We start from the raw sequence: 15746 nt of genomic DNA on the forward strand, positions 1-15746 counted from the left end.
CTGTGTTGTTAAAAGGCCAGATTTATTTGCTTTATTTTATGGTGTAACATAACCAACCCCACTTGAAGAATAACCACATGCTTTTGTAAAGAATTTAATATGCAAGAGTCATGCATTTTGTATGTGTTTGTTTTAATCTTTTATTTTACAGTATAAAGTTTAATTATATTTGCATTTTGTTTGCTGAAGTCATGAACCACACTTTGTCAACAATAAATGTTGTTTCTGCAATCTGGATAAAGAATAATGTGAGTAAAGAATAATAAGGAGGTTAATAAACCTAACCGTTTAAATAATAAACAAATGTGTATGTGTTAAGATGTTTGTGTTTGACTCCTCTATTTAATAGATATTACTGCCTCTTGGGAAAAAGCAGACTGTACTCCAGACAGAGACAAAGACATGAGGACATCCATTGCTTTTGTAAAGGAATTTTATACCTAAGAGTTATAAATGTTGTCTTTATTGCTTGTCTTAATCTTTTATTTTACCTTTTTACAATATAAAGTTTACTTATACTTGTTTTTTGTTTGCAGAAGTCCTATACCAGACTATGTTGTTCCAGCTGTCTGGGTAAAGACTGATGTGAGTTTAACTTCGTTAAAAAATGTATCAGTTTAAAAGAGTAAACCAATGTGTGTGATTTGATTTTTGACTTCTGTATTTGATAGACATTACTGCCTCTTGGAGAACAGCAAACCATTCTCCAGACAGAGACAAAGATATGGACATCAAAACAGAAAATTAAGTAAGATGATGTATATTATGTTCATTATTTATCTTTGTGCAGTTTGATTTGATGAATTACATTATTGTCTATATCTAATTTGTTAAGTCTCTTATTAGGGTAATTTGTCTTATATTCATATAAGTTACAAAAGCACAAGTTTTGTCTTAAAAGTGACACCATGTTTTAAAAATATTCCAGGTACTTGATCTTGGATTGTTTGGAGTGAACGCTGGAAAATAATGAAGCAGGAAATTGACTAAAACAATTTTTGTACTTGGTAAGTGCTTTATTTAATTGGTAATTTAGAAATCCTTCTGGAACTCTGAAATCTGCAAACATATTTTTCCCATGTCTTGAATTGAATGTTAAAAGTATCAGTTCTTGGACTGGCAGTGTGTACTATATCATTTTTGTCCTTACTCTTATTCATTTTATGTAAATTTATTTTCTAACTGTATTTTATGATTTTTCTGTAGGCTGTAAGAAGTCCTTTGTGTGCACAGACATGACTGGAGATTAAAGTTACTAAATGTTGCTTTTTTTCTAGCTGGTGACATAACATGGTATTATTTTCAAATGTATTTATCTAATACACATTTGCACATCTGTAAACATTCATTTTATATAGGATGTTTTTTATATTTAACCAGTTGTTGTATATTGCTATCTGTTATTACATCTGTTTTTTTATTGTCCGTTTATTGTTTAAAACAATTAAGTTAATGTTTCTCTGTTAGCTTTTATGTTACTTTGGCTATTTCTTTGCTTTTATTTGATCCTTCTACTGTTATTTGTTTATTTGGCAGAACATTTGACATTTCATTTATTTTGCTGTTATCTGAAATTATCCTTGTCACCATCAATAAAACTCTATATTTGCTTTATATCTGTGTTTTTCAATTACACATTTTACGGGATATAAATATATTTTGGTCACTTTATGGCTATTTTCTGGGGCATCTGGATAAGTTGTGGGTGGGTTCTGGGGTAAATATGGTAATTTTGGTTATTTTCTGGGTTACATTTGGGGTTTCTGGAAAAGTTGTGGGTAAGTTTGGGGATAAATGTGGTAATTTGGGCTCTTTTTTGGTTGTTATCTGGAGATTCCGGGAGAGCTGTGGCTGATTTCTCGAGGTGTGAAAGGGTTGCGGCTAAGTTATGGTCTGCTTTCGGCTAGATTCTGGATTACTTAAGGCAAGCAGCTCTGGGACCAATCAAGGACCGTAAGCCGTGGCGGCATGTGTGCCAAAAGAACAGCCTGAACTCAGCCATTTCTGGCCCTGAAAAATTTTGCTATCTGGGAAGGTTACAGTCAAGTAACCCCAACGTTCCCTATCAAAAGCTACTCTCAATGCTGCGCTGCTAAGCGCTATGGGGAACGAAAATACCCACGCTGCCGTGCTTGGAGATGTCTGGACCCCTTACGGGTGTGTAGGTGTGCGCACAAAGAACGCAAGGAAATCTCAGACATAAGTAGCCAAACTATAAGTCATGGGAGTGTGCGGAAAGGATACTCCTGCCGCCTCACTAACACCTATAAGTAGAGCAAATAGTTAGGCAGTAGCTTGTGATGTTGACTCGAGGACATGAGAACCTGGAGTGACATGAGCATCCAAGCTATAAAATTTTATGAATGTATGCGGAGAGGACCAGCCTGCCGCATCACAAACGCTCTGTAAGGGGGCACCTCTTACTGTGGGTTCACACCAACCGCGGAAGAGGCGGCAAAAACGCGCTATTCGCGCGTAGTTGGCCGCTTGAATATTTGAGTTCACTCGCTTCATTCTCGCGTGAAAGCCGCGGGTGAAATTCTAGTCATTCGAGAAATTCACGCGGAAATCCGCGTCAAGGGAGGGGCTTCTGCGACTCCCCGGAGACTACACCACTCCGCTCGCTTCCTGTAATCACGTCACTACTACAGCAAGCTCCTGATTGGTTAACGCGGCGCGGAATTCCGCCAAAGTTCAGATTTTTGAACTCGCGCGTTTCCCGCGGCAACGCTCAATTCGTGCGGAACGCGCGGAACGCCCCGCGCCTTCCGCGCCGCGGCTACCGCGTGTACCGCGCCGCAGGATGCCTAATCGCGTGTTTGCATTGACTTAACATGTAAATCATCCGCGCTTGCCGCCTCTTCCGCGGTTGGTGTGAATGCACAGTTACTAGAGCAGTAGAGGAGGCCTGTATATCCCCAATTCTCTTAAGAGAAGTTATTGCCATTAGGAAAACCATCTTTAGTGTCAGAAGTCTATCAGACGCTGACTCTAGAGGTTCAAAAGGGGTCTGAACCAGACCCTCAAGGACTATAGCTAGGTCCCACGAAGGAATCTTAGTTCTTGTTGGAGGCCTTAATCTTTTTGCCCCTCGAATAAAGCGAGCGAGCAGAGGATGCCTCCCGAGTGGTGCCCCGTCCACTAAGGCGTGGCAAGCCGAAAAAGCGGCCACATAAACCCTGAGAGTGGATGGGGATAAACCTGCTGACAACTTTTCCTGCAGAAAACTCAGAACTGTAGCAATCTGGCAGTTAACAGGATCTGCATTATGTGTCATGCACCATGCTTCAAAGACACCCCATTTAAGGGCGTAACTCTATCTAGTGGAGGAGGCCCTAGCACTTAAGATGGTCTCAATAACGTCAGGTGAGAGCCCTGTGCCTCTTAGTTGGTACCCTTCAGGGGCCAAACATGAAGATTCCACAGGTCGGGCCTGGGATGAAATATCGTGCCCCCCGCCTGAGACAGAAGGTCCCTCCTCTCCGGAATCGCCCACGGCGAGCCGTTGAGGAGAGATATTATCTCCGAGAACCATACTCTGTTCGGCCAACGTGGTGCTATCAATAAGAGGCACGAGCCTTGTTGGCAAACTCTGGCTAGGACCTGCGGGAGTAGTGCAACTGGAGGGAATGCATAGAGGCGCTTGTTGGGCCATATATGCGCCATTGCGTCCAGACCCAGGGGGGCTGGGGGACTCAGAGAGAAGTAGAGGGGACATTGCGCTGTCTGAAAAGAGGCGAAGAGGTCCACTTCCGCTCTGTAAAATCTGGTCCATATCTGAGAAACTATGTCTGGGTGGAGTTTCCATTCCCCAGTCAACAACGTCTCTCTGGACAGTGAATCCGCCGCTACATTCAGGTTCCCCGGTATGTAGACTGCCCTGAGCGACAGGAACTTGTCCTGAGCCCAGAGTAAGATCCGCCTCGCCAACCTGTTCAAACTGCGCGAGCGCAGACCTCCCTGGTGATTTATGTACGAGACTGTCGCTGTGTTGTCCACCCGCACTAGGACAGGACAGCCCCTCAGTTGGGGGAGAAAATATTTCAGGGCCAGAAATACAGCCATCAGCTCCAGACAATTGATGTGCCAACTGAGTTGATGACCCTCCCATTTCCCTTGAGCTGGACGACCATCTAAGATCGCACCCCAGCCCGTCAGGGAGGCGTCTGTCGTTAGCATCCTGCGATGACAAGTCGCCCCTAGCGTGGGACCCAAGGCAAGAAACCGGGGTCTTACCCACATAGTTAGTGTACGAAGCCCGCGGCGCGTCACTTTTATTAGCCTCCGAGGGTTGGCCCTTGGATGAAACCCTCTGGCTCTGAGCCACAACTGAAATGGTCTCATGTGCAACAGCCCCAAAGGAATCACCGTGGATGCTGAAGCCATGAGCCCTAATATCCTTTGATATTGTTTTACCGTGAGGTCCTGGCCTAGCTTGACTTTGCTCAAGGAATGCTGAATGGTCACGATACGTGCGGGAGACAGATGTGCTCGCATCGTAATCGAGTCCCAGACTATCCCTAGATAGGTCGTTCTCTGGGCAGGAGAAAGAACGCTTTTCTTGGCGTTGAGTCTCAACCCTAGAGAAAGTAGATGCGCTAACACAATGTCTCTGTGTTGGAGCGCCACCTCTTGTGATTTCGCTAGTATTAGCCAATCGTCTATGTAATTTAGAATGCGGATGCCCCGGAGTCTCAATGGAGCCAGTGCTGCATCCATGCATTTCGTGTATGTGCGGGGTGATAAGGCTAGGCCGAACGGAAGAACCCGAAACTGGTATGCTTCTTCTGCAAAAGCGAACCTCAGGAACTTCCTGTGTTGTGGCAATATTTCTATGTGAAAATATGCGTCTTTCAGATCGATTGTGACAAACCAATCGTGATGTTGAATTTGTGCCACAACCGTCTTGACTGTTAACATCTTGAACTTGAGAGTTTTTACTGTTTTGTTTAAACCTCGAAGATCTAAGATTGGACACAACCCCCCATCCTTCTTGGGAACCGGGAAGTATCTGCTGTAATAACCCAAGTTTCTCTCTGGGAGGGGAACATGTTCTATGGCCCCTTTCATCAACAGAGTTTGTATCTCTTGCAACAGTACATGTGCCCGCTCCGGTCGTACAGAAGTAAATATCACGCCGTTGAAGCGCGGAGGACGACTAATAAATTGGATTCTGTATCCTATGTGTACTGTGCTTATTACCCAACCAGAAATACCTGGCAGAAGTTCCCACGCTGCCAGACTCTCTGATAATGGTATTAGCTTTAATATTTTTCCTTGGGGGGATGTTAAAAGACCTGTTTCCTGAATGACAGCAGGAGAACAGGGGGCCTTTAACTTTTGGCTGGAAACCACCGCCATCCGCAAGCCCAGAGGCGGCGGAGGTGGGGAGGTTTCGTGAGGGCAACGGGACGGAGCGATCAGATGTAAAGCGATATGCTCCGCCCCGCCGATGAGCCCTAGAGTGGGTGCAACCGTCAGGACTGCTTTTTTCTATTAATAACAGTCCTGAGGTCTGCCCTGGGGGGCTGCTGAGGGCGGCGAGTCGATCCCCAAGCTCTTTGCGGGGGAACACGATTTGCCACACTCTCCTTCTTCGCGTCCCTTTGCTTTGAAGGACCGGGAAGAGGTCGGGTGACCGTGACAGACAGCCCCTCCCCTTGTGTGCGGCGAGGCAAGAACTGCGAAAAAGCCTCTTCATGTTTTTTAGCCTCTGTAAATTTTGTGACGACGGAGTCAACCGCATCGCCAAACAGCCCTGATGGGGAAACAGGGGCATCTAAGAGAAATGCTTTATCTTTCTCCTTTATACCAGACAGATTCAACCATAAATGCCTCTCCGTGCTAACCAAAGCGGACATAAAACGTCCGATAGCGCGAGCCGTTTGCTTGGTCGCACGGAGAGACAGATCTGTAGCCCTACGCAGCTCATCAAACGCCTCTTTGTCAATTGTCTCGCCCGCACTCAAATCCTTTAATAAATCAGCCTGATACGCCTGTAACACCGCCATAGTATGCAGCGCAGCACCAGCCTGACCTGCAGATTGATAGGCTTTACCCACTAAAGCTGAGGTTATTCTACACGGCTTCGTAGGAAGGGAAGGTTTCTTTAACGTTGATGCCGAGCCAGGCGAGAGATAACTAGCTAACGTCTCTTCCACCTGTGGCATCTCTGTATATCCGCGTGCTTTTGCACCCACGATAGTCGAATAAACCGACGTCGAGGGCACGAAAACACGTGAAGAGTATGGTCTCTTCCACGATTTATCTAATTCACCGTGGAGATCCTCAAAGAAGGGGAGAGGCTCATGTTTCGTCCTCTCCTCTTTGTCAGCAGACAGAAACCTATCGCCTAACTTATTTGTTTTGGGCGTCTCTGGTTCGCGAGGCCAGTCAATCTGCAATCTGGCCACTGCACGGGTTACCACCTCGAGAAGTTCCTCGACCGATCTATGATCGTGCGAGGAACGCTCGGAGGCTGGTTTATCAAAGTCCGCAGAACCGAGAGAAAAATCATCATCATAATCATCATCTTTACCCCCCACATGACCCGAAGAAGCACCGGGGTGCGCTTCGAGATCATGTGAAGGAATAAATGGATTTGGAGATAAAGCAAGAGAAGAGGACGCGCCTGTCTCTTGCTCATCAGCCAAATCCATCTGGGAGCCCCATGAGCCTAAACTTTTAGGTGCGGTTAAGAAATAATCACGGCGAGCACGGAGCATTTTTATAGAGAATGACTCGCAATGCTCGCACTCATCTGACTGTAAAGCCGTGACCGCATGCTCCTCCCCCAGACACACAAAGCAGTAAGTGTGTGTGTCGTCCTTAGCGATAGCGCGAGAACAAACACACACCTTAGACTGCTTGTGGCTCTTCTTACTCATTCTTTTAACTTTAACTCTTGTAATATCGGAAAGAGAGAAAGACTGCACTCTATCTAGTTGGAATCTAACTCCTAACAAAGATCTCGAGTGGAGTTCAAAAGGTAAGAGATAGTTTTTTGATGATTTTTAGATCGTGTAGCACACATACACAGATGTCGGTCTGAAGACAAAAGACCTGAGTATCACAGCTGTTTTCATTTAATTTATAGTCTCGCTTCACGTGCGCTTTGATGTCGTCATCAACCGAGACTATAAATACCTCCGGGTCAATTTCATTGACGTGTTTGCACACGTCAACAATAAAGACGTTTCCCCATAGCGCTTAGCAGCGCAGCATTGAGAGTAGCTTTTGATAGGGAACAGACATTTAATCTGGAAAGGCAAGTTGTTCAACTAAATGATAGCACACAGAATAGCAGGCTAAATAGGTGTCCGTACATTAACGTAATACAAACAGTAATTTATATAATACACAATAACACACAGAACATACCTTAAAGGCTGAATAGGTTAAATGAACAGAACAAGCCAACGTACATCAAGATTGCAGTCTCGTCATTCCACATCACTGAATTCATTGAATTACATAAATACAGGAGCAGCGTAGCGGACTCTCGCGGCTGTAGAGAGTAAAATTGTCTCTTGGTTCATATATGTCATAATAAATTCATACTGACTTACAAGTCGCACCTGACTATAAGTAGCAAGACCAGCCAAACTATGACAAAAGTGAGACTTATAGTCCGGAATATATAATTAAACATTTGGTTTATTGGTTTATTGTTTTTGAATGTGGTGTATCATTTGTGTTTACCTACATTCATTTATATTTGTCATTTTCAAATGTAAATGACTAATGAGCTGATGATCTTTTTTAGCCCCATCTGCTGTTTATAATCTGAGTGTAATGACAGTGACAAATGAAAGCGTTGAACTGAGCTGGGATCACTCAGGAGGATATGATTTCTATTCAGTAAACGTGTCATATATGGATTCAGCCAGAACTACCCCAGTAACTGTTCCAAACAGAACAATCCCAGTGACTGCATTTGAAATACATACTTCAAAAGAAAAGAAAATTGTGATATCTAATCTTAGACCAGCGAAAATTTATAATTTGACAGTTACTGCTATAGTTAATGGTACTACAGAAAGTGTGCCAGAGAGCGTTTCTACTTACACCAGTAAGTACAGACAGTCAACACTACATCATAAAACATATTTTACATTTATCTAAACAAACATCTGTATGTAATGCTTTTAATAGGTGAATGACTATTTTTGTTATTTGTATTTCAGAGCCTTCACCTGTCCTGAATCTAACATCATCAGATAAATATGATACAATCATAAATGCTTCTTGGACAAAACCTAATGAAAACCTTTCGGGTTACCGTGTTTGTCTTAATGAAAACAATATATTTTACAATGATTACAGTGACTGCATTGAGTGTGTAAACTGTACTAACACAAACGTAACAGCTGAGTGGATAAACTTTAAAGGTAAAACACCTGGCACAAAATATATTCTGTGTGTGGCTGCACTAACAAACGACAACAAATTACAAGGAGAAATTGTTCAGATTGATGCTTACACACGTGAGTATGGTGTTTAATCTTCAAAATACACTCACTGGTTTAGATGGGTTCAACAACATCTGATTGATCCTTTACTACCTTAGTTTAAGTATACTGAATATCTTGATTCTTTACGTTTTGTTGATTTACATTCACAAATTGTTTATTCTCCTTGAATTCTTTGCACATAGGTCCAAGCAAAGTGGCAAATCTTTCTTTATCTTCAACTAATCAATCCATTACTGCCAAATGGAATTTAACTGAAGGTTATAAAAGTTTTAGTGGGACCATTACAGCAGATGGCTGGGTTGGCACATCTAATGTCACTAACCAATCGAGTTATACTTTCAATGAGCTGCAACCAGCAAAAAGCTACACCATCACTGTCATCACTCTTTCTGAGAAATATGAACTGGAAAGTGATCCTGCTGAACTATCAGGGTATACCAGTAAGTAGACCTGGACTTGTTGCGTTTTATTGCTTTATTTTATAGCCACAAATAATGAAGCAAAAATCAGTTATTCACTAAATAGAAAAAATCAGTGTTGAAAACTATCTCCTGACCTTACCCGGATTCACAATAGTAAGCTTATAAACAGGGTGCGATTTGTAAAAAAAACAGAGGGGGGGATGTTTTCATAGGCGTCGATTTCGGCAACGGTGGGTACCCACCATATTTCGTCATGAGTCATTTTGTACCCACCATTAGTTTTAACTTTTTTGACTGTTTTCAATGATTATGAAGAGCAATATATGAGAAATTTGGTAATCATTGTCCGACCTAACAAAAATCCATTATAATATTATTATTTTTTATATATTTCTAATTAAAATATTTCTAATATTCAGAAATGCGCTCCCCATTCACGAGCTCTGATCGGAACAAACCCGAACCCCACTGTCTGCTGAACTTGCGCAGAAACATAAAAATATAACCAGCTTTTCAAAATGGTTTTAAAACTAAACATTTATACTATTTTAGCACAAATTATGAGCTTATTGACGATTTTTTATCATTCTTGACATAATGCGTCTCTGTCCACAGCACATTTCAAAACATTTTAATTCATAAAAATAAATCATGAGAACATGAACTCATCACTGCATTTGCAGGAATTGTAAAATCTTTTTTCTTATTAACTCATGAAGCAGCCTAACGCAATATTTTTACTCTAATAGCTCATATTTCCCCACACATATGAACTGTGATCAGGCACAACGAAAAAACACGCAAGAATTAAATCTTGAATGGCAAAACTATATGGCACAACATAGTGTCATCTTAAACATAAATATGAACAATGTATTGATTGCAAAGTTAAACCATTACAGTAGAAACTGTTTTAATGCTGCTTTTAAAGTAATAACATTAACTTTACACCGCGATGCTGAGCTACAGTGAAATTTTAGAAAAGTCAGATGCATTATGTGTTAGTCACTTAGCCTCATTTGCGCAAACTGGACGCGCCCGCGCCTCGCTAAATGCCTCATCGGCATTTCTCATGTGTAACTTCAGCCATTCTCTGTGGTTTGACTAGGACACTAACTCTGCTTGTCATCATAAACAGATAATCAGATTGTTATGTTTATTCCCACTTTATTAATATGCGTCTGAATGTGCTGCATTTCATCGTTTCGACACACAGCTCCGTAACCATCTCGCAAGTGTTGATAGGTGAGGTGTAACCAATCAGATAGCGCCGTGGGCGGGACATTGAGCAAGTCTGCAGAGTGGTGAATACAGATAGGCTGCGTGGCAGCTGTATCAGAGCCAGCCAAAGTAGCGCATTTTAAAACAAAATTGACTTTAATCAAACCACGGATCCGTGATAAGTTTTGTGATCCGTCTCGCCACTAGTGTAGTAGCACTGATCACTTTGAGGGGGGGGGGATAAAATTATCCCCACCGGGGATAAAAATAATTAAGCAGAGTCAGGGATACATTGACCAGAAAGGGGGAAATCCCACGCATCCCCCCCGGCAAATCGCACCCTGCTTATAATAATGATTTATAATTTGTTTCGCCGGGTCACAAAAAGTCATTCATGCTACGTAACATCCATAAACAGAAAGAAGAGGACCCGGCTACTTCATCACATGTATGTGATCTGGATGGTGAAGAGTTTGTAGTTTGTTTATAGACGTTTCATCGGACGCATGTGCGTTGTCCTGCCAAATAAAAGGCCACTCAAAAATTTGCAGTTTTATCACAGCACAATGCCACAGATTTGAGAGACAGTAATTGGCATGCTGGCTGCAGGAATGTCCACCAGAGCTGTTGCTCGTGAATTTAATTTTCCTTTCACTACCATCGTCTCCAAAAGCATTTTCAGAGATTTTGGCAGTGCATCCAACCAGCCTCACAACCGCAGACCACGTGTAAGCACACCAGCCCAAGACCTCCACATCCAGCATCTTCACCTCCAAGATCATCAGGGTCTCGACCTAACTGCAGTTTTTTTGTCGGAACCAAATTGAGTGGGCAAATGCTCACATTCGATGGCGTCTGGCACTTTGGAGAGGTATTCCCTTGATGGATGAATCCCGGTTTTCACTGTACAGGGCAGATGGCAGACAGCGTGTATGGTGTCGTGTGAGTGAGGGGTTTGCTGATATCAACAGATCTAGTGGCCCGTGGTGGCAGTGGGGTTATGGGATGGGCAGGAGTATGTTATGGACAATGAACACAGGTGCATTTTATTAATGGCATTTTGAATGCTCAGAGACACTGTGACGAGATCCTGAGGCCTATTGTTGTGCATCCACGACCATTACTTCATGTTGAAACATGATAATGCACTGCCCATGTTGCAAAGATCTGTACACAATACCTGGAAGCTGAATACATCCCACTTTTTGCATAGCCAGTATATTCACAAAACCTGGATCAGCATATAGGACAGCATGTTCCAGTCCTGATCATATCCAGCCACTTCAACAGCCATTGAAGAGGAGTGGACCAACATTCCACAGGCCACAATCAACAACTGGATCAACTCGATGCAAAGGAGATTAGACATGAAGCAAATGGTGGCCACACCAGATACTGACTGGTTTTTTGATCCCCTGGACCCCCCAATACAGAAAACATGCAGATTTTAGAGTGGCCTTTTATTGTGTCCAGCCTAAGGCACACCTGTGCAATAATCATGTTGTCTAATCAGTATCTCGATATACCACACCTGAGGTGTATGTATTATCTCGGCAAGGGGAGAATGCTTGTTTAATATTATGTAATTCTCTGAAAGTCATAAATGTTTTATTAGGTAAATGGGTAAACTTAAATAAGTCAGAAACTACAACCGAAAACATATCATTAATATAAGTTAGAAACCCCAGTGCCTGCAATTTTAAAAATTAATGAATAGAAATAATTTACTTACACATCGATACGTTTCAGTGCGTTTAAAAATATAGGAAAATGTTTGTGTGGTACAACCACACTTTTACGTTAAAATACACACATATTCTTATGAGATCACGTCATTCAGGGGCTTTTTACACCTGGTCACTTCATGCGTTTTCTCTGATCGGATAGCTATCTGATCGTAAAAAGACAAGGTGTAAATGCCCTCTGAAACGATTTCGAGACGGATTTAAATCCGATCGCTCAAACCACTTCAGGAGGTGGTCTGGGACGCATTTCAAAGAAGTGTAAATGCATCTGGTTGATGAAACCACATACGTCGCGCTTTACTCCTCCCAAACGTAAACACGTCACTCGCAAGTAAGCTGGAAGAGCGCCAAACAAACAAAGATGACACGCCTATTGCTTTATGGAGTGATGACAGCGGGTAAAAAAGCTTCCTAGAATCAATATAAGAGTCTAATGACAAACTGTAATGATATTAAACAAAGAAATAAAACTTTAAGAGAGTTTTGTGAATGCTTTTCCCATCATGGACCTGCATTAAATCACCGCGCTGTCACTCTCCTGCTGTGCTGTACTGCGTGCTTCAGCTCATGAGCAAGGACAAACGCGCGTCCCCTGCCCAACATACAGTAAAACATACAGTAAGTGCTGCATATTGATGCATAACGTCATCTTAACTTTTTTAAGGCAAAGTAATAAATAGTGTATTTGCATTTTGGGCGGGAGTAAACGATCGGATTCATATCTGTTTTGCCAAGACGCATTTATGTGGCCAAATGTAAATGGAACAGTTTTAACAAATCAGACAGCTATCCGATCAGAGAAAACACATGAAGTGACCAGGTGTAAAAAGGCCCATATAGAAGACATTGAGGACGACATAAACAGATGACATATACATTTGACACATACAAGCACACCAAAAGCTAATAAAACATACAGTGGACATAAGCAAATACGTTGTACAATACATTTTTGGCACAAATGGAAGTTCTTTAATAAGAGTTTAATTGTCATATTAAGTCTTAGACCAGAAAAAAGTATAACGACTCTCTTTTGTATTTGTATTTCAGAGCCTTCACCTGTCCTGAATCTAACATCAGCAGATGATTATGATAGAGTCATAAATGCTGCCTGGACAAAACCCGATGAAACCCTTTCGGGTTACCGTGTTTGTCTTAATAAAAACAATATATTTTGCAATAAATGCAGTGATTGCAACGAGTGCAGTGAATGTGTAAACTGTACTAACACAAACGCAGCACCTGAGTGGATAAACTTTACTGATAAAACTCCTGGCACAAAATATATTCTGTGTGTGGCTGCACTAACAAACAACAACACAGTACAAGGAGAAATGGTTCAAATTGATGCATACACACGTGAGTATGGTGTTTAATCTTTATAATATACTTACTGGTTTAGATGTGTTAAAGGGACAGTAAGTAGGGTTTTAGTCAAAATCAATGTCTTTATTCTTAAATATGTCCTTGTTGGTGTCAAATGACCTCTGCCAATGATCTGACTTTTCTTTGTAAGCTTAGAATTTCTTTTCTGTACTTACATTGAACGGGTAAGTCCAAGGAGGCGTCCATGTCGTTCTGTCCTATTAATAAACTATAATAGCAGAGAGGGACAAAAAGCACTAGCCTACAACTGCATTTCCACAACACGTTTTCATTTAGAACACGTGAACTAGCTGAAACGGACAAGGAGATCAGTGAGTACATAACGGCTACCGTAGTTACAACACGCATTTGAAAAGGCGAGATGCTAGAGAGCACTATTTGTTTGAATGCAAAATACAATTTCACCACTAGATGGGGGAAATCCTACTTATTGTCCCTTTAAATAAGATATTTATCTGTTTATCTGTATATCCTTAATCCTTTATTCCCTAGTTTTAAGTATACTGAGTATCTTGATTCTTTACGTTTTGTTGATTTACATTAACAAATAGTTTATTCTCTTTGAATTCTTTGCACATAGGTCCAAGCAAAGTGGTAGATCTTTCTTTAACTTCAACTAATCAATCCATTACTGCCAACTGGAATTTAACTGAAGGTTCTAAAAAATTTTATGTGAGCATTACATCAGATGGCATGAATAGCACGACTAATGTCACTGATCAATTGAGTTATACTTTCAATGAACTGGACGCAGCAGTAAAATACACCGTCACTGTCATCACTCTTTCTGAGAAATCTAAATTGGAAAGTGATCCTGAAGAACGATCAGTGTATACCAGTAAGTAGATCTGGACTTTTATTGACCTGGCATTTTATTGCTTTTTTATAGGCACAAATAAATGAAGCATTGAAAATTAAAGCTGCAACCCATAACTTTTTTCATTTGAAAATGACCAAAATCAGTTATTGAGTAATTAGAATAAGATCAGTGTTCAAAACTATCCCCTGACCTTACCATGATTTACAATAGTAAGCTTATAATAATGATTTATAATTTGTTTGGCCGGGTCAGAAAAAGTCATTCATGCTACGTAACATTCATAAACAGAAAGAAGAGGACCCGGCTACTTCATCACATGTATGTGATCTGGATGGTTAAGAGTTTGTAGTTTGTTTACAAACAGTTGCTTAGAATTTAAACTTCATCTAGATGGTGGCACTTAATCTGTAAAGTTAAACAACGATCATCTGACTTAACAGATAAGGCATCTGGTTAAACATTATTGTAATTTAGTCAGAACAAACGCAGCAGATTTCACTTGTTCAGATGTCATGTTTTTCAGGTATGTGAGTTTTTAGGATGTACTTCTAACTGTCATGTATTTGTCGAATGACAGATCTGTGATCACAGAAATCAGATTGATCCACACAGAGTAGCGGGCCAAAGCACAACGCATAACTGCAAATAAATGCAGTCATGTTTCAAACAGAGATGGCGATAGAGAGGAAGAAGTTACAGATTGCAGCTTTAAGTGAATGTATTTATATAAATAGTTTTTATGATATTCATTGTTTTTAGATGCGGCTTATCATGTTTGTTTATCTACATTCAATTATATTTGACATTTCCAAATCGCTAATGAGTGCAATGATGCACAATCTCTTTCTTTTAGCCCCATCTGCTGTTTATAATCTCAAAGTAATGAAGGTGACAAATGAAAGCATCGAACTGAGCTGGAATCACTCAGGACGATATGATTTCTATTCAGTACACGTGTCAGATGTATCCAAACTACGTAATACAACTGAAAGAACAATTGTGATATCAGGTCTTACACCAGGGAAAATGTATAATTTCACAGTTACTGCTATAGTTAATAGTACTACCAAAAGTGTGCCAAAGAGTGTTTCTACTTACACCAGTAAGTACAGACAGTCAACACTACATCATAAAAAACTTCTGTGTGTAATGCTTTTAATAGGCTCACAACTCTTTTTCTGGTTTGTATTTCAGAGCCTTCACGTGTCCTGAATCTAAAATCAGCAGATAATAATGAAAGACTCATACATGCTTCCTGGACAAAACCTGATGAAACCCTTTCTGGTTACCGTGTTTGTCTTAATGAAAACAATACATTTTGCAATAAATCCAATGATTTCAACGGGTGCAGTGAGTGTGTAAACTGTACTAACACAACCTCAACAGCTGCATGGGTAAACTTTCCAGGTAAAACTCCTGGCACAAAATATATTCTGTGTGTGGCTGCACTAACAAATAACAACGAAACACAAGGAGAAATTGTTCAAATTGATGCTTACACACGTGAGTATAGTGTTTAATCTTTAAAGTACACTCACTGGTTTAAATGTATAAGACTAAGCAGCTGCAGTATGTGTTACATATTAATATGAGGGGTGTGGTGCAGTGGCTCAGTGATTAGTTCTTTTGCCTCAGAGGAAAGATCTTTGCACATTGCGGCCCTATCATATGTGCGACA

The 15746-nt window shown here is 41.1% G+C and overlaps 1 long non-coding RNA gene across 1 annotated transcript; it reads left to right on the top strand.

The window, feature by feature from the left end:
* The first annotated feature begins 326 nt into the window (after positions 1-326).
* Positions 327-1614, top strand: LOC129451251 (uncharacterized). Its single transcript, XR_012358095.1, has 5 exons — positions 327-423; positions 537-585; positions 672-748; positions 929-1007; positions 1207-1614. It is a non-coding gene; the product is annotated as an uncharacterized lncRNA (long non-coding RNA).
* The last annotated feature ends 14132 nt before the right edge of the window (positions 1615-15746 follow it).

This window comes from Misgurnus anguillicaudatus, chromosome 16 (assembly GCF_027580225.2).
Source record: "Misgurnus anguillicaudatus chromosome 16, ASM2758022v2, whole genome shotgun sequence".
NCBI classification, from domain to species: Eukaryota; Metazoa; Chordata; class Actinopteri; order Cypriniformes; family Cobitidae; genus Misgurnus; species Misgurnus anguillicaudatus.